Raw genomic sequence first — 21,512 nt, 5'->3', positions numbered from 1 at the left:
AACTAATCAAAGAGGGAAAAACAAACCAAATTAAAATAAATAAATAAATAAACAAACATTACTGGAAGTACAAACCATCATTAAAATGGCCATATTACCAAAAGTACTCTATAGGTTTAATGCAATGCCAATCAAAATCCCAATGACATTTCTTGCAGAAATAGAAAAAGCAATCATGAAATTTATCTGGAAAAATAAAAGACCTAGAATAGCAAAAGCAATTCTAAGCAGGAAGAGTGAAACTGGTGGTATAGAGATACTAGATTTTAAACTATACTACAGAGCATTAGTAACAAAAACAGCATGGTACTGGTACCAAAACAGGCAGGTAGACCAATGGTACAAAATTGAGAACACAGAAACCAATCCACAAAATTACAACTACCTTATATTAGACAAAGGTGCTAAAAGTATGCAATGGAGAAAGGATAGCATCTTCAACAAATGGTGCTGGGAAAACTGGAAATCCATATGCAACAAAATGAAACTGAATCCCTTTCTCTTGCCATACACAAAAGTTAACACAAAATGGATCAAGGATCTTGATATCAAATCAGAGACTCTGTGCCTGATAGAAGAAAAAGTTGGCTCTAATCTCCATCTCATGGGGTCGGGCTTCAAATTCCTTAATAGTACACCTATAGCACAAGAGTTAAAATTAAGAATCAACAAATGGGACATACTCAAACTAAAAAGTTTTTTCTCAGCAAGAAAAACAATAAGAGAGGTAAATAGGGAGCCTACATCTTGGGAACAAATATTTTCCCCTCACACTTCAGATAGAGCTCTAATCTCCAGAGTATACAAAGAACTCAAAAAAAATTAAACAACAAGAAATCAAATAACCCAATCAACAAATGGGCCAAGGATCTGAACACACACTTCTCAGAGGAGGATATACAATCAATCAACAAATACACAAAAAAATGCTCACCATCTCTAGCAATCAGAGAAATGCAAATTAAAACAACTCTAAGATACCATCTCACTCCAGTAAGAATGACAGCCATTATGAAGTCAAACAATAATAAGTGCTGGCGAGGATGTGGTGCTGTACATTGCTGGTGGGACTGCAAATTGGTGTAGCCAATTTGGAAAGCAGTATGGAAATTCCTTGGAAAGCTGGGAATGGAACCATTTGACCCAGCTATTCCCCTTCTCAGACTATTCCCAAAAGACCTTAAAAGGGCATATTACAGGAACACTGCTACATCAATATTCATAGCAGCACAATTCACAATAGCTAGACTATGGAACCAACCCAGATGCCCTTCAATAGATAAATGGATAAAAAGAAAATATGGAATTTATACACAGTGAAATATAACTCAGCACTAAAAAATAACAAAATCATGGCATTTGCAGGGAAATTGATGGCATTAGAGCAGATTATGCTGAGTGAAGCTAGCCAATCCCTAAGGAGCAAGTGCTGAATGTCTTCTTTTATATAAGTGGTTCGAATCAAAACAGAGCAGGGAGGAAGAGCATGAGAAGAAGATCACCATTAAATAGGGATGGGAGATGCATGGGAATGGGAGAGAGAAGAGGAATCACAAGGAAGATGAAAGGAGACCCCCATTGTTATGCAAAATTACATATAAGATGGTGTGAGGAAGAAAAAAGAGAGAGAGAAAAGTGTCATAGAGTGGGTAGAGAGAGGTGATGGGAGGGGAAGAGAGGGGAGGAGGGAATAGGAAGGGTAGCAGAATACAATAGACACTAATATGACTCTATGTATAAACGTGGCTATAAAACCAATGTGATACTGCAATCTGTACACGTGGGGAAAAAAATAACGTATACCTCACTTGAATCAAATGTGTGATGTGTCAAGATCATTGTAATGTTTTGAGCAACTAATAAAAAAAATTTAAAAAAAAAAGAAAGAAAGTTCACCAAGATAAACTACATCCTGGCCCATATAACACACCTTTAAAAATTGAAAAGAATAGAAGACATAAAATGTCTGCTCTCAGAGCACAATAAAATTAAACTGTAAGTCAATAACAGAACTAGAAAATTTGATACTATTTGGAGATTAAATGACATTGTTTTCAGTAACTCTGAGAAGAAAGAATCCAAGTTTTAAAAAAATCTCACAAAAATTAGAAAATATTTTGAGGTAAGTGAAAATAAAATACAACTTAATTTGTAGATTGCACAAAAATTTGTAGGAAAGCAGCACATAGAAAGAATACATCATCAAATGAGTATGTCAGAAAAGATGATAGGTCTGAAATTAATAATGTAAATTTCAAGAGAGAGAAGATGGCAGATTAGAGGAAAAATGCATTTGCAGCAGTTTCTCAAGTCAAGATTTACAAAGTTGGAAGTCTGGTTCTCAGTGAGTTGAGTAACTAAAGGAACTTATTGACAATACTGAACTTTAAAAAAAAATCCATAGAGTTACAGAAACCAAAACCTTGAACATAAGAAATAAAACATTAGAAATGTGCCAGCTTAGCCAATAGAAGAAGTACTGCAGTAGAGGGGGAGCAAGAAATTTAAAAATAAAGAAAAACTGACTTGGGGAAACTTGTAGATTAGTGAGGAAGGTTGATTTTAATGGACACAAAGTCAATAGGGGAAGAGGTAGAATGAAAGTAAATCCAAAAAAATAGCTCACCCAAGGGTTGGGAAGCATTCAGGGAGAAAACGCTACTGGGTGGGGAAAGTGGCTGCCGTGATGCACTTATAAAGGAAGTTATTAGTAGCCTACTAAAAACCATTCCTAAAGATTGACCAAACAAGAGAGACTGAAATAAACACAGGAAAACTTGACATGGACCATTCAGTCTCTGGATCCCCAAAGAGAAATCTCCCATTGTTGCTAGTGCCCCATAAGTGCTATTGGGATATACCCATAGCAGCCACACAAGAGCATCTGCACTTCAGAGCAGATAGCCCGTATTTCATATGGATAGCAGTGAATGTGAACACTGTGGAGGTTTTGTCTCTATGTCCTAAAAAAGTGAATTTTATCAGAGGCCCTAAAGATTCAGATATCCTGCAGAGACCAACATTTCTCCAGCAATAGGGTGTGTGGATCAGTTCTCAAACACCCATCCACAGAGTTCCAAAGTTCAGTTAAGACTAAACCTCAGTTACTTCCAATTGAGATCTCCACACCAACTTACAATTCATCAGCACCCAAATTATGCTATTCCACGTTGTATTAGGAAAATGGAACCTGAGATCCACTACAACCAGCTTCACCTCCAAGCTGTAACAGCTGGAAGCTAAGTGAGAAAAACAAAGGCACTGGGCTCAACAATCTCCAGCCCTTTACCCAAGAATTACAAATCCAAAAATAAATACAAAGAATGAAAATCCATCTCAGCCAACAGTTTTGACCACCTCAGCAGAAATAAGCCCTTTATTTCTCAGACTTTTTTCTCTTCTCCATACTCCCATTTTAAGTTACTTTTTACTCTTTTTTAAAATTTTAACTTAAAATTTTTTTTCAAACACCATTTTATTATATTACTTTTTACTTTTTCAATTATACATGGTTTTGTGTGTGTGTGTGTGTATGTGTGTGTGTAAGTGTATGTGTGCATGTGCACGTGCACTTATGAGTATAGGAGGGGGTTCCTGTGTTCAAACAGTGAAGAAAGGTTTAAAAAATGCATATACATTCATATAATTTTACATTAATTGATTTCTTCTGTATTCATTATTTAGCCTTGATTTGACTTGGGTGGGGTACAATTATATAAGAGTTTTGATCTAATATTTGCTGGTTTGTTCAGACCTTGGTTCTTGTACCTTTTATATTCCTTTATTTACTCTCTTCCTCCACTAACAGACAAATTTTCCAGATTCCCCCCTTCCTCTTTTCTTATGTCTCCTGTTTAGGACCATTTAACCACTGAGAAACATTCCTTTCTATTTTTCAGTTTGAAACAGGGACTTACTTAAGGTCCTTAGGACCTCACTAGGTGGCTCAGGCTGGCTTTAAACCTGCAATCCTAATGCCTCAGTCTCCTGAGCCACTGAACTAGATCAGGCATTAGACAGCAGGTGTCTACTGTGTCATCAATTGTATGAATAATCACAACAATATGAGTACGGTAGGAATTACATAAACTATATAATTGTATTATCTAGGAGGATCACAATTTCTCAAATAATGAGTAAGTATGGTAGGAAGATGAGAGAAAGTTTGAAAAAAAATTGATCAGAGGAGGGATAGGAGATAGGTAGCAGATGTTGGTTATAAAGAAAAAGGAATAAAAAATAACTGAAAGTAATTTAAAAAGATCTGGGTACAGTGACACATATCTATAATCTCAGTGGCTCAGGAGACTATTTAGGTGTCAATTAGTGTCAAGATGTCAAAGTGGACAGTGAATATTTATCTTATGGCTGTATATTTGTTGCTAACATTAATACTATTATTCCTGGATCTCTTTTCCCTCTAAGAGTAGGTTAGAAAGTGATTGGGTCATTTTGAGATCATGGTATAGAGTTTCTGATATGAAGAAGTACAACACAATCAAAGAACAGTGAATCTCACTCACACATTATTTAGCCCCACCTGAGCCTTAACATTACTTCAATGAATAGATTTTGGAAGACCAAAACTCTAAACCAATAACCAGGCCCCAAGGAAGAACAACCAAAAAGGAACTTCAGGTCCCACCCCTAGACATCCATACATATATCAAAAACAGAGAGATATGCTAGAACAACAACAACAAAAAAGATAACTACAGATAAAACAGGAAGGGAAATCCACCTCAATTGATGCACAAAGCCAAGAACTCTGAAAACATGAATAAACAGGTAATCTCTCCCCCAAAATTCACAATCTCCCAACAGAGAATCCCACATATGTGAAAGTGGATGAAATTCCAGAAAAAGATTATAAAAATTTTATTTTTAAAATGTTCAATGAGGTAAAAGAACTAAGAAACTAATTAAGAGAGCTAATATAGTAGATGGAAGGCTGTCGCAACAATAACAAAAATAGAATTATTGAATAGAAACCAACCAGAACTCCTGTAAATGAATAACAAATGAAAGATTCACTTGAAAGCATCATCAACAGATTATATTGCATATAAAACAGAATTTTGGTCTTTGAAGACAGAATTTCAAGTAGAGAAGACACAGGATATGAACTTGAGTACACAGTATGCAATAAAAAATCTAGAAAATGATCAAAATATGCATGTATTGCTGTAGTATGATGACTTTGATGTTTTAAGAATAAATACTGAGGACTGGTATAGCCAATCTACATCTTTTATTGGGGAGTTGAGGTCATTTACATTTAGATTTATTATGAATATGTGTTTTTTGTTTCTGGGACACCATCAAGAGACCAAAACTAAGAGCCACTGGAAAAGAAGAGAACATGAAGATACAGACTAAAGGTATTTAAAACATTTTCAATTAGATAACAACAGAAAAATTCCCCCATATCAGAAATAACACAGATATCCACATGCAGGAGGCATATAGGACCCAAAGTAGACCAGATCAGAAAAAACAATTGCAAAACACATCATAAAAAATTCATATCTTAGAAAATAAGGAAAGAATCAAGAAAGGCCTGGAATGAGATATTCCAACCTCTAAAAGAAAACAGTTGGCAGCCAAGATTGCTATACCAGAAAATATCTCTTTCAAATTTGATAGAGAAATAAAAACTTTCCATAACAAGGATAAGTTAACAGAATTTGTGACCACTAAACCAGCACCACAAAGAATATTCAAAGATAAAATGCACACAGAAGAACTCTAAAAAAAAAAAAATCCCAAAGCTCCCAAATAGATTAAGATCAACAGAAGAATAATCAACAAAAGAAAAATCAAGGCAGAATTAAATATAACAAAAAATTTAAATAGCAGGAAACCAAAAACACATGTTCATAATAAATCTAAATGTAAAGACCTCAACTCCCCAATAAAAGCCATGTATTGGCTATCCCACTCCTCAGTATTTATTCTTAAGAATTAAAGTTATATATGATATATTAAGAACTATGTAATGTTTTGAACAACCAACAATAAAAAATAAATTTAAAAAAAATTTTAAAAAAAGAATTAAAGTCATCACACTAACAGCAATGCATGCATACCCATGTTTGTAGCAGCACAATTCACAAAAGCCAACTTAGGTATCCATCAATGGATGAATTGATAAAGAAAATATACATATAATGGAGTTTTTCAGCCATAAAAATTAATTATGTCATTTGCAGAAAAATGGATAGAACTAGAGACAATTATATTAAGCAAAATAAGTCAAACTCAAAAGGTGAAGTGTTGTATATTAAGAAAGATGGGGTGAAATCTTATGAAAATCAAAGGGAGATAAGGAGAGGTGGGTGGTGGGGAGGGAAATAGAAAGTGCTGGGGAGAGATATTGGCCAAATTATATTTTTATATTGTATATTCTGTGAATGTACACATATGTAACAACAAATTCAACCAGTATGTACAACTATAATCATCAATAAAAATTATGAGGAAAAATTACAGATTAGGAGAATGAAATAAAAGTAGGATCCAACTATATAGTGTTTGCAAGAGACTTATCGAATAAGCAAAGTCATTCATAGGCTAAAGGTAATAGAATCGAAGAATATATTTTGTGCAAATTGAGTCCAAAACCAAACAGAAGTAGCTATTCTCATATCTGACAAAACATATTTCAAGGAAGATTAATCAGAAGAGACAAAGAAGGCCACTACATCCTAGCAAAACAATCCAACAAGAAGATATAATAATAATAAATATATATGAACCAATGTCAGTGTATCCAATTCCATTAAAAAAGTAAAACTCCTTGAGATTAAATCACAGACTGAAATATAATAATATTGGGTGATTTTAACAAGCCCTTATCAACAACATACAGGTCATAAAAACATGAATCAATAAAAAATATTTCCAACCTGTATAATACTCTAAATCAAATTGACTTAATAGACATCTACAGAACATTTCACTCTAAAACAGCTGAATATACCACCTTCTCAGCAGTTCATGAACGGTTTCAAAAATAGAGCATATTCTAGGTAACAATGTCAGTCTTAGCAAATACAAAAAAAAAATCTACATAGTCCCATGCATCCTATCAGATAATAATGGAATCAAACTAAAAATCAACAGGAAAAAATAATACATAGCTCACAAACATATGGAGATTGAAATATATTCTTTTGAATGAAGACAAGATCAAAGAGAAAATGAGAGAGGAAATCAAGAAATTCTTAGAAACAAACGAGAAAGGAGATTCAAGACATCAAAATCTATGGGACATTATAAAAGCAGTTAGAAGAGTAAAATTTGTAGCATTGAGTGCCTATAATTAAAAAATTGATCCCAGATAAATAAGCTTATGGTCCACCTCAAGGCCTAAGGAAAGGAAGAACAAATTAATTCCCAAATCAGAAGAAGACAGTAAATAATAAGATCAGAACCAAAATTAATGAAATTGAGAATAAAAAACAATACACAAACAATGCAACAAATCATTGATTCTTTGAAAAAATAAATTATTGATAAATATAGTTAAACTAACCAAAAGAAAGAGAGAGAAGATCCAAATAAAAAAAAATTGGATATGATAAAATAGATATCACCACAGACAGTTCTGAAATCTAGAGGATCATTAGAAACTGTTTTGAAAATTTACACTGTGATAAATTGGAAAATTTAGAAGACATTCATAAATTTCTATACACATATGAACTTCCCAGATTGAACCAGGAAGATATAGGAAACCTAGTCAGACCGATATAAAGTAATGAAATTAAAATGGCAATTAAGTCTACAAAAAAAAAAAAAACAGGACCAGATGGATTCTCAGCTTAGTTCAAACAGCCTTTTTCAAATTATTCCATGAAATTGAAAGGGGAGAAACATTACCAATTATATTATATGAAACCAGTATAACCCTGGTACCAAAACCAGACAAGGACAAAACAAAGAAACTTCTGAACAATATTCCTGATTAACATAGATACAAAAATCCCTATTAGCAAACTACATTCAAAAATACATCAGGAAGATACTACATCATGATCAAGTGTGCTTCATCCCAGGGATGCAGAAATGGTTCAATGTATACAAATCAATAAATGTAATTTGCCACTTAAATAGAATTTAAGATAAGAATCATCTGATCATCTCAACAAATACAAAAAAAAACTTTGATAAAATACAGCACTGATTTATGCTAAAAACACTGGAGAAACTAGAGATAAAAGGAATTTATCTCAATATTATAAAGGCAATGTATGTCACTCTCAAAGTCAACATCATACTGAATAGAGAAAAACTAAAAATAAAAGTATGCCCTCAAAATTCAGAAACAAGACAAGACTGTGCATTCTCACCACTTCTATTCAATACAGTTCTCAAAACTCAAGCCAGAGCAATCAGAAAAGAGAAGGAAATTAAAGAATAAAAATAAAATAGGTGCAGGAGAAGTCAAACTATCTTTATTTGCTGATGACATGATCCTATATCTAGAAGACATACAAAAATCTACCATAAGACTCCTAGAACTGATAAATGAATTCAACAAAGTAGCAGGATATAAGATCAACAGTCATAAATCAGTAGCCTCCCTATATACTAATAGAAAGAAATCAGATAAATCATTTCTTTCATAATAACCTCAAAAACTAAAATAGAATACCTAGGAATAATCTAACCAAGGAGGTGAAATAACTCTATAATGAAAACTACAGAACACTGAATTAAGAAACTGAAGATGACTTTTGAAGATGGAAAGACTTCCCATGTTCTTAGATAGACAGAATCAATGTTGTCAAAATTGGCCATACTACAAAAGCAACATACAAATTTTTCAGGGGGGAGATGGCCAGTGTCTCATTGGGGGGTTCTTCTGCCCAGAGGAATCCAAGCGACCTTAAATAGCCATCCTAAATCTTTTTTTTTTTTTTTTGAGAGAGAGAGAGAGAGAGAATTTTAATATTTATTTTTTAGTTTTTGGCGGACACATCTTTGTTTGTATGTGCTGCTGAGGATCGAATCTGGGCCGCAAGCATGCCAGGCAAGCATGCTACCACTTGAGCCACATCCCCAGCCCCCATCCTAAATCTTAATATCTCAAATAATTAATCCACCCTAAATCTTAATATCTCAAATAATTATCAAATAATAAAGCACAAACACTCAGAAATATGTTTACAAAAGCAAAGCCTCTGATAGATCTAGTCCACATGGGTTCTTGAACTAGACAGACAAAATGGCTCCAGTGGTCTATTTAAGCAGGTACATCAAAGGCAGGGGTAACATTTCAAGGGCGAAGTCTTGCTTTGTGTTGTCTTACAGTCAGCAGGTTGATTGACATCTTGGCAGGTCACACCCATCCCAGGTGTTATGTGGGATCTTAGGCAGAGCTTGAGGGGGAAGTTCACCTGCATCATGCAGTCAATCCCTGAGAGGAGTACCTCAAGGAGTTTCCAGTGCCAGACTTACCCCTCAGGAGGCTACTATTCCCAACATGGTCCTCACACAGCCCACAGATGGCTTATGGCACAAATTCAATGCAATGCCCCTCAAAATACCAATGACATCCTTCACAGAACTAGAAAAAACAATTCTTAAATTCATTTGGTTTTCCAATGAATTTGGAAGAGACCCAGAATAGCAAAAACAATTCTAATCAAGAAGAGTAATGCAAGAGGCCTCATAATACTTGATAGCAAATTATACTACAAATCTATAGTAACAGAAACAGCATGGTATCTACCCAAAGGAGTTCAAAATAGAAGTAAAGACCAATAGAATTGATGACACAGACACAAACCTACACACTGCAGCCATCTGATACTTGACAAAGATGTAAAAAATATATGTTGGAGAAAATATAGTCTTTTTAACAAACAGTGTTGGGAAAACTGGACAGCTATATGTAGAAAAATGAAACTAAATCTTTATCTCTCACCCTGAACAAAAACAAAATAAAAAATGGATCAAAGACTCAGGAATTAGACTAGAAACTATGAACATGATAGAAGAAAACACAGGTTCAATATATAGGTGAAGGTACTAACTTCCTCAATAAACCCCTACAGTGCAAGAAATGAAATCAAGAATCAATAAGTGCAAAACATCAAATTTAAAAGCTTCTTCACAGCAAAGGAATGATAAAGAGAATGAAGAGAGAGCCTAAGTACTGGGGAAAAAATATTTCCCAACTACTCCTTTGACAGAGGATTAATATCTAAAATATATGAAGAACTCAGAAAACTCAATGCCAAAAAACAAATAAACTAATCAATAAATGGGCAAAAGAATTAAACAGGTATTTCTCAAAAGAAGAAAAACAAATGGACAACAAATATATGAAAAAATATTCAACATCTCCAGCAATCAGGAAAATGCAAATCAAAAGTACACTAAGATTTCATCTCACTCCAGTCAGAATGGCAATTATCAAAAACTATCAATACCTCCATGCCTACAAAATTGATAACCTAGATGAAATGAACCAATTCCTTGAAATATACAATATGCCAAAAGTCATCCAAGAAGAGATTTACAATTTAAATGAGCTTATATAGTTGAACCAATATTTAATAACTTTCCCAAACAAAAATGCACAAATGTGTTCACAGTTGCTATCTACAAAGTTCTTAAAGAATAAATTATATCAATTTTCCACAAGATTTATGGTTGGAAAATAAGCATATGGAAAGATGTTCCACATCATATGCCATCACAAAAATGCACATCAGAACAATGTGATACTACTACACACCTTTTAGAATAGCCCAAATCCAGAACACTTGACAACATGAAATGTTGGCAAGTTTGAAGCTTAATGGGAACCCTTCCTCACTGCTTGTAGGAATGCAAAATGTTTCTGCCAATTTGGAAGACAGTTTGGCAGTTTCTTTGAAAAGCAAATATATTCTTAACAAATAATCTGGCAACCATGCCTATCGGTGTTTATCCAAAGGAGTTCAATACTAATGTGCACATAAAACCTGTGTACAGATCCTTATAATAGCTTTATTAATGAATGCCAAAGCTTGAAAGCAACCAAGATATCCTCCAATCAGTAAATGGGTAAATTAACTTTGGTAAAATGAAATGAGATATCAGGCCATGAAAAGACACAGAGAAAATTTAAATATATATTACTAAGTAAAATAAGCCAATCCTTTTGGGTATTATTATATGATCACATCACATTCTGGGAAACATACAGCTACAGAGACAGCAATAGATCAATATTTCTTACGGTTTAGCAGGGAGAGAGATGTAAGTATGTAGTGCACAGAGGATTTTTAGGAAATGAATCTACTCTGTGTGATACTTTAATTGTGGATAAATATCATTATACGTTTGTCAAAACTCAAAGATTCCATACCAAGAGTGACTTCTAATGTAAACTATGAACTCTAGGTGATAGTGATGTGTTGATATAGGTACATTAATTGTGACAGTTGTACCGTTCTGATGGAGATGTTGAAAATGGGTGAGGCTATGTATGTGTGGGGCAGAGGGCATGTAAGAAGTCTCTATGCCTTTGCTCAATTGACTGTGAATTTAAAACTGCTCTAAAAATAAAGTCTATTTAAAAGAAAGAAAGACCAAAAACAAAGCCAAATCAAGTAGAATATGCACCACACACTATTAGTACAGTATTTCATATATCACTATACTCAGTAATACATGCATCTAGCTACGTTAAACAGTTTCAACATATTTCACTAATCAAAATTGCATGTATATATATTGAAAGAGTAAACGTGCAAACACTGCTGAACACAATTTTTACCCAATGAAAAGAACAACAACACACAGACACACACACACACACACACACACACATTTTAGCTTGCTTACACAGAGAGGTTCAATATATATCACCAAAGTATGAATCATATAATACATAATACGTGTACCCTACATTGTTAGCATAGTGTTTCATAAATACACCATTACTTTCTGTACTGTATTAACCTAGCTAAACAAGTTATAACACGTATTCTTTTTTTCATCTTGGCATTCTTTAAAGCAAGTTGTAAATATGGTTATTTTAGTCCTGAATTGTAGAGGCACCTCCTGCTTCACAGAAAATCTTCAGTTTTTCCAAAGACCCTCACCATAATTATTCTTGGAATAGCAGCAAGAATCTCTGCAAAAGAGATCAATGTAGTTAAGCTTCCTATTTCCTGTTGCTCTATCTTACAATAACTAAAATTGGTTGCAGGCCTGGAGAAGATCAGCACTCCAGAAGCTGAGCACCCCTTTATTAATCTTTCACAACATTTATGGGCTATCTAATGTTGTAGATTTTCTAGTCTAAAATGACATATGATTGTTTGTAATGGTTTTCAGGCAGGAAAAGTGTTTACAAATGCAGAGTGTGGTAAGGAAGACCCTTTTTTGACTTGTTATTATTATTATTAGTTACACATGACAGTACAATGCTCTTGACATATCATACATTTGAATCAAATGGGGTATAATTTCTCATTTTTCTGAGTGTACAGGTTGCAGAATCACATTGGTTATACAGTCACGTATATACATACAGCAATACTAGTGTCTATTTTATTCTGCTGCCCTTCCTATCCAAGGCTTATGGCCTTGGGTAGGCCAGCTTCACAGGGATATTTGCATTTCAAAGAGAAGAGAAGGTGTTGCTAATTGGGTTCCCTGGAAACAGCCAGCAAAGAAAGGGGAGGGGGGAACATTCCCTTTCTGGGGTGCTGATTTTTGCAGAGTGTCCTTGATTTTTGTATCCAGGCCTGGATTATTTGCCCAGAAAAGTGAAAACGCTGCTTTTGTGTGGACTTCTGCAGATTGCGAACCTCTGAGCCCCTCTCCAGACACACTGTGTAAAAAATTTTAAAACTTTCTGAATTTCGCATTTAGAGGGATTGATTGATTACAAGGAAAGCGTTTCCCTCTAGACCTGGCTGCAGCCAATAAATAAATCTGCTTCCTGCTAATACCTTGGTGTCAAATATCGTCTGTTCCTACAACAGCATCTTCTCAATTTTTTTCTTCTTTATATTTTCCCTTTTCCTTTCCTACTTGATGAAATTTGGCCCTCCGTTTCAGGATCTTTTTGTGTTCTTTGTCCAGTGTTGTTAGTCTGATGATAACCCACCTTGCTGGGGTGAATGCCCACAGGGACAGTTGTGATATTAGCCTTTTCCCACTCCACCTGTTCAATATAGATGGCATATTTCTTCCTGTAAAACTGGATCACTTTGCCAATCACCTGACCTTTATCGTGTCTTTACACAACCTGAACTTCATCATCCTTTTGGATAGGCATAGATCAAGCATGGTACTTCTGTCTCAGCTCTTTGGAAAGAGGGGAAGATATAATCTTCCTGCGAATGTGGGAAGGTGCAAAGAAATGCCTTTTGAGATTCTTGCTTTGGTCAGAAGTCACAACGAGATTGAACTTCATTTTGATCATTGCCCAAAAATGGCCACAAAAGGGAAGATGGGGTAACATATTAACTAGAATATGCACTATATATGCTTAAACCTAGTGTTGCACACATATCATGCTGTTGGTAACACATGCATAGTTCATTTTAACAAAGGTTTCTATATATCACTAAACAATGCAACATATGTACACATGTAAATTCAGCGTTTCACATACAAATCATTAAACTCAATGACACAAAGAGTCCTATTAAATGGAGTTTTAATATATATTGCTAAACCACCATGTGTATATGTAATGTACTTCTAAATATAATTTTTCACAGATATTTCATTACTCAGTTTAAAAGGCACTTACTTAACTCTCTTCACCTCTCTGGGCGGGGTTCTTCAGCATACCAGATGGAAGCACCATCCATACACTTTTTTGTGGAATTGTGTACACACAGAGATACAGCCAAGTATAAATTTTAACAAATAAAAGTAGAAGTTAAGAGACATTAAAAATGTTATCAAATGTTAAAATTCACACAGAGGATTTTGTCTACTAGATGTTAAAATGGTCTATCAAACTTTAAAAAAATTTAAACCAGAATAGTCCTGGCACAGGTAAAGAACAAATAGAATGGAATAGAGTCAAAAAACAGATAGATGTAGGATCCAACTTAAATTTTCTCCATGAATCCACACAACAGAGGGTAGAAGCAGAGCTGCTACTCAAACTTGAACCTCTGTGATCCCAAAATCTGTGCTTTTTATAAAAATATGCAGAAACTTTCATTTTTTAATTTATGTATTTTTTGTTCTAATTAGTTATACATTACAGTAGAACGTACTTTGACACATCATATATAGATGGAGTATAATTTTTCATTCTTCTGGTTGTATATGATGTAGAATTCCATTGATCGTATAGGGTAACGATGTCTGACTCATTCTACTCTCCTTCCCATCCCCATACCCTCTCCTCTCCCTTCACCTTTGCATGTATGCATAGACAGATATTTATCAGATAGAGATATTTTTGTGGAGGAAGCCACAGAGATCTTGATGACCTTCAAGAGCTTTGATGACCTTAAAGACATTTCCCAGGGTCTTTTTTTTTTTAATTGCATGTATACTAAAGTTTTTTCATTATTTTTATTTCCCAAGTCATTAGTTATTATAAAAATCATTTAAATGTATTTGGTACTCTAGGATTTTGTACTTAGGATTTTAGTTTCAGGATCTAACCTTAATTCAGAAATTTAAAAAGTTTATAGACAATGGATTCAACAAGGAAAAGTTCAGTGGTTTCAGGTAATTTGGATTAGCATGAATTTCTTCTTTATCTTTCTTCTTCATGAAGAAAAATTAATATTATTTTTCACTGTTCCTGAGAATCAAATGAAGGACATGTTTAAATCATACATGAGTTTCTGTTAAACAAAAATAAAGATTGATTTATTTGTTCGTTTGTTTAAAAAGGCACTTAACTGTAATAAACAATGTTTCAGCATATGTTGTTCAAAAAAGTAGTACAAGCACTCTGTAATGCTCAACATTTATATCACAATCTTCAGGATGGCTTGCACCGGAATCCTAGTAAGCACAGCATTTTAACATTACATAAATAAACAAGTGCCTACACCACACAAGATCCATAAAAGGAAACAAAAGGTAGCACATGTTCTGCATAGGGCTAACCACAGTGCTTATCCCATATGTAATGTATACAGATAACATATGCACCTACCTCTCCTAAACAGTTTCAAAATATAATTAAATAAAGTAATATATGAACCTCACACTGCTAGCACAATGTCTTATACACATATAACTATATACAGGTACACATCATCCTCTGATAAACACAAAAGTTCAACATATATCACTAACTGTGTACACAGTGTTTATTTTAACAAATAAAAATAGATTTTTAGACACATTAAAACTCTTTATAAAATGTTAAAATTTACACAGAGGATTTTGTCTACTAGATGTTAAAATAGTCTGTCAAACTTTAAAAAGTCTAAACCAGAACAGTCCTGGCCCAGGTAAAGAACAAACGGAATAGAATAGAGTTGAAAAATAGATACATATAGACTATCACTCCTAGTAAATTATAACGATGTCCAACACAATGACCCTAGTCCATACTACCTTGGCACCAGGATCCACAGTTTACAGAGTGTAAACTCAATGTTTCTCATGGGTATCACTAAGTAACACCAGGTTTTATAAATACAATGCCTTAATATATATCACAAATAATAGTACACTTACCATATGTTGCTAACCAGTATTTCAAATATATGATCCTACATGTAGTAATATACCAGTCACACTTAAATATAGTATATCATGTCGTATATTTATCAAAGTAGTACACTCACATATAAACACAATATTTTAAACATATATTGTAATACAGAGTAACACACTACTAAACACACTCTTTTGACATATATTATTAGAAAGTTAGGGTCAGAGAGGCCCAGGTTCCAGGTCCAGATCTGAGTCAAATTAAGGGTCAAGGTTTGGTTCAAGGTCGTAGATCAGTAAGATGAGTTGCATTGTGAGTGTGAGAGTGATAGACAAAGTTAGGGAAAGGCTCAGGTTGCAGGTTATGATCATTCATAGAGTCAGAATGTAAGTATATCAGGGTCAGGACAGGTTAAGGGTCATGGTGAGGGTGAGTCAGGCTGAATATCAGGATCATGAAGACATTCAGTATATGGTTCAGGATCATCAAGCTCTTCACAGTTAGAGTCATGTTTACAGTGGCAGTAAATGGCAGAATTCATTTCAAGGTTTATATCAACATCAAGGTCATTGTCAGAGTTAGGATGAGGGTAATGTTCCATGATCATCAGGGTCAGGAAGATGGCCAATTACTAGCCCAAGATGAATATAAGGGTCAGGATCAGCAGAGTGTCTGGATGAAGGACAAAGAATGTTCATGATAATGGTAAATGTCAGGCTGGGGATTAGTTTCACAGCCAGAGTGAGGGACAGAATAAAGATCCAGCTCTGGATGAGACCGGTATCAGAATTGGGACCAGGATGAGGTTCAGTGTCAGAAATCTAAGAATTGAGCGTCCTGGTCATGGCAAATGTCAGATGCTCTCTCATGATGAGGAGCAAATTAATGTAATATAAAGTACATTTCTCTTTTACTCTTATTTTTATTTGTTCTTTTAGTTTTACATGATAATAGAGTATATTTTGACATTTTTATATAAATATGGAATGCATCTTATTCTAATTAGGATCCCAGTCTTGTGGTTGTACATGATGTGGTAGATTCACTGTGATATATTCACATATTTATATACGAAAGTGATGTCAGATTCATTCCACTGTCTTTCCTGTTCCTGTCCTCATTCCCTTCTTTTTACTCTCTATTGTCTACTTTCAAAAGTAAGAAGAAAGGATTTTCAATGTTTACATAATAAATAATAAATGCTTGATATTTGTTTAGCCTAATTTAAACATCATACAATATATATGTTTTGAAATATCAGTATTAATGATATCCCATTAATATGTAAAATTCTTGTCATATATCCGTTAAAAATAAATTTAAATTGTAAAATAAATTTAAATTTAAATCTATAAATGAATGGATTTATTTCTCATGAGAAACACTGAGTTTACACTGTGTGGGCCTCATAGTTGTATATATTCTTTTCCATAAGTCCATGGTAGTTAGTTCAATGCTGGTTTGAGTTATCATTACTTTATAGTATGTTTTGAAATCAGGTATTATGATGCTTTCAGCCTTATTATTATTAATTTTTTTTTTGCTTGAGGTTTCTTAGGCTATTCCAGGTGTTTTGTGATTCCATATAAATTTTAGGATTTTTTTTCTAGCTCTGTGAAGAATGTTATTGGTCCTTTGCTTAGATTGCATTGAATGTGTTGATTTCTTTGGTTGGCATGAAGATTTTTAACATTAACTATCCCAACCCAAGAACAAAGAATATCTTTCCATTTATTTGTTTCAATTTATTTCATGAATGTCTTATAGTTTCCATTGTAGAGGTCTTTCACTTCATTTGCTATATTTGTTGCAGGGGTTTTTGATTCCTTTTTTTTCTTCTTTCCTTTTTTCTTTATATTTTATTTAATTTCTTTATTTTATTTTATTTTATTTATTTAGGTAGATGTAGATAGACAACACCTTTATTTTATTTGTTTTTATGTGGTGTGAGGATAGAGCCCAGTGCCTCACATATGGTAGACAAGCGCTCTGCCACTGAGCCCCAGCCCAAGCCCTTTCTTTTTCTTTTTTGTGCTGGGGATTGAACCCTCAGGTACTCCAACACTAAGCTCCATCCTCATTCTTTTAATTTTTTTGTTTTCCTTTTTGGGAAGGAGTCTCCATAAATTGCTAAGGCTGGCTTCAAACTTGCAGTCCTCCTGCCCAGCCTCCAAAGTCACTGTAGTTACAGGTGTGTGCCTTCTGAGTCCATTTTTGGTTTGGTTTGGTTTGGGGTAGCTATTATAAATAGTATTGTATTCTTGATTTTTTTTCATTAGTTTGCTATTGGCATGTGTGATGATTTGGATGTGAGGTGTTCCCCAAAAGCTCACATGTGAGACAATGCAAGAGGTTTAGAGAAGAAAGGATTGGGTTGTGAGAGTCTTAACCCAATTAGTGAGTTAATCCCCTACAGGGATTAATGGCTTTAGTGTATATATATATTTGTATCCAGAGAGTGGAGTCTATTCCTCCACTGACCCCCCCCTACATTACTCTCTCCCCTTCCTCCCTCCCTCCCTATTTCTCTCTCTCTCTCTCTCTCTCTCTCTCTCTCTCTCTCTCTCTCTCTCTCTCCCTCTCTCCCTCCCTCCTTCCTTTCCTCCCTCCCTCCCTCCCTCCTTCTTGCTCATCATGATGTGAGCTGCTTCCTTCTGCCACACACTCTGCCATGAAGACCTCTGAAACTGTGAGCCCTCAAATAAACTTTCTTCCTGTACAATTGTTCTGGCTAGATCTTTCAGACAGCAGTGAAGAAGCTGACTAAAACAGCATATGAAGTGGCACTTATTTTTATATGTTGATTTTATATTCTGCAACCTTACCATCCATAAACAAGGACAATTTGTTTCTTCCTTTCCAACTGAAATGCCCTTTATTTTTCTCTCTTGCCTAATTGTTCTATGACTTCCAGTATCATACTGAATAAAAGTGATAAGAGTTGTTCCATGTTTTACAGAAAAAAAAAAAACCTTGAGATTTTCCCTTATTCAGTATGATATTAGCTGTGAGTAGGTCTTATATGGCCTTTATTGTGCAGAGGTACATTCCTCCTGTACCTAATTTATTTATTTTTATCAGGAATGGGTATTGAATTTTATAAATCCTTTTTCTGCATCCAATGAGGTAATCATATGTTTTTTACTTTCATTCTGTTAATATGATGTATCATGGTTTGGCAAATGTTGAACCGTCCTTGCACTTCTGGGATAAATTCCACTTGATTATGGTGAACCTTCTTATTTTGTCGGGGTACTGGGGATCAAACTCAGGGGCACTCAACCACTGAGCCCTGGGCCACAACCCCAGCCCTATTTTATATTTTATTTAGGGGCAGGCTCTCACTGAGTTGCTTAGTGTCTCCTTTTGCTGAGGCTGGTTTTGAACTAGCAATCCTCTTGTCTCAGCCTCCTGAGCTAATGGAGTACAGGCATGTGCCACCATGCCTGGCATGAACAATTTTTATAATTTGCTTTGGTTTGCTATTATTTTGTTGAGAACTTTTGCATCTGTGTTCACATAGATATTAATCTGTATTTTCATTTTTTTATGTTTTAATCTGGTTTTGGTATAGGGAGATGCTGGCTTCATAGAATGAGTTGCAGAGAATTCCTGCTACTTCAGTTGCTTAAGATAGTTTGAGAAGAATTGGTGTTAGTTTTTCTTCAAATATTTTGAACAATTCAGCATTAAAGCCATCAAGTCCTTGGATTTTCTTTGACAGAATACTTTTAATTACCACTTCAAGTTTGTTACTTATTTTTTAATAATTTTTTAAAATTTATACATGACAGCAGAATGCATTACAATTCTTATTCCACATATAGAGCACAATTTTTCATATCTCTGGTTGCATACACAGTATATTCACACCAATTCATGTCTTTATACATGTACTTTGGATAATAATGTCCATCACATTCCACCATCATTTCTAACCCCATACTCCTTGCCTTCACCTCCCACCCAACTCTATCTAGAGTTCCTCTATTTCTCCCATGCTCCCTCTCCCTGCCCTACTATGAATCAGCCTCCTTATATCAGAGAAAACATTCAGCATTTGGCTTTGGGGGGTTGGCTAACTTCATTTAGCACTATCTTCTCTAGCTCCACCCATTCAAGTTTGTTACTCATTACTGCTCTGTTCAAGTTTTTGGTTTCTTCCTGATTCACTCTTGGTAGACTTTATGTGTCCCACAATTTTCCAATTTCCTCTAGGTTTTCAACTCACTGTCAAATAGTTGTTAATCTTTTGTATTTCTGTGTTGTCAGTTGGAAGACATTATGCTAAGTGAAATAAGCCAGACATAGAAATATGAATGCCACCAGGTATCACTTACATGTGGCATCTTAAAAAGCTGAATTTATAGGAGTAGAATGATGATAACTAAAGCCTGGGGGCAGGTCAAGATTAGGGAGACATTGGTCAAAGGACATAAAGTTTCAGTTAGGAGGAATAAGTTCAAGAGATCAAGTGGTGACTATAGTTAATAACGATGTATTGTTTAGTTGAAATTATACTAAGAGGGAAGATTTTAACTGTTCTCATCACACACACACACACACACACACACACACACACACACACACCACAGATACATGTAGTAATGCATGTTTTAATTACCTTGATTTAGCCTTTTCACAATGTACACATGAGTCAAAGCATCATGTCATATACTACATATACAACTTTTGAAAATTAAAAAAAGAAGGTGGGGCATTGGGAGGTGAGGTCTGATACATAGTAAACTTCAATGTATGTTTTCTGAATGAACAAATAAACTTTCCTTTAAACTTTCCCATTCGGCTCTCTTCTTTATTCTTTTTTTTATAACTTTATTTATTTATTTATTTTTATGTAGTGCTGAGGATCGAGCCTAGAGCCTCCCACATACTAGGTTTGTGCTCTATGGCTGAACCACAACCCCAGCCCCCGCTTCCTTACTCTTTATATACATTTTTAGACTAGATCCATGGTTCTTGAAGTGTGATCAGTAAAAATGAAAAAAAAAAAAAAACAACTGAGATTCCTTAAAGTTAAAAACTTCTGTGCTTTGTGCTTTACCATTTGTTGGGTTTGTAGCTTTTAGCAAGTTATGTAACCTGTCTGTGATGTAATTATCTCTATATGCAATAGTACCTCATAGGATTTTTGTATGAATTATCTGCGATAAATGATAATAATACCTAACACTCTTTGAGCACTTACTATGTTTCTGGTCATGTTCTAACCCATCAACTTATAGGCACTATTCCATTTCACATAAAGGGATTATTGACATTATCGTAACTTCTTATTGACAATATTGTAATTCATGATAACAGAAAAGCCTGAAAAGGACTTCTCTTCCTACTCTGAGCGCAAAAATGTCTAGTCAGAAGTTTTGCAGATATCACCATGAAAGAATCTGTAATTATCTGCTACCCATATGATTGCATCTAATACAGTGGGGTATCAAGCATGCTATGCAAGGGCTGAGCTACACCCTAGCCCTAGTTACAGTGGTTCTCAAAGAATGCCATTAGAATCCCTTGAGAAGCATGTTAGAACACATCGCTAGGCCCCAACCATCAAATTTCTGATTCAGGTCATCTAGGATGGGAAAAAAAATGCATTTTTTGACAATTTCCAAGATGATACTGATACAGCCAGTCCTTGACCAATGTGTAACTGATTTATTGATATATAAGTAAGATACCAAAGATCATCTTAAAAATATACCATTCATTTGGCTCCAGGCCCCTGGCCGCCACCATTAGGAGTCTGCAGAGACCAGCGCCACCCCGCTTTCCAGGTCCCCGCCCCCACAGCGGCTCCGCACTTCCCTCCTTTCCTGGAGGCTCTCTGCTTCCAAAA

General features: G+C 34.7%; 1 pseudogene; it reads right to left on the bottom strand.

The window, feature by feature from the left end:
- Window positions 1–12,999: 12,999 nt before the first annotated feature.
- On the bottom strand, window positions 13,000–13,426 carry LOC101968156 (large ribosomal subunit protein uL24 pseudogene; annotated as a pseudogene).
- Between the last annotated feature and the right edge of the window lie 8,086 nt (window positions 13,427–21,512).

The sequence above is a fragment of the Ictidomys tridecemlineatus genome, chromosome 7, assembly GCF_052094955.1.
Source record: "Ictidomys tridecemlineatus isolate mIctTri1 chromosome 7, mIctTri1.hap1, whole genome shotgun sequence".
Lineage (NCBI taxonomy): Eukaryota > Metazoa > Chordata > Mammalia > Rodentia > Sciuridae > Ictidomys > Ictidomys tridecemlineatus.
Note: the sequence above shows the minus strand (reverse complement) of the source record. Positions and strands in the feature narration are given on the sequence as shown.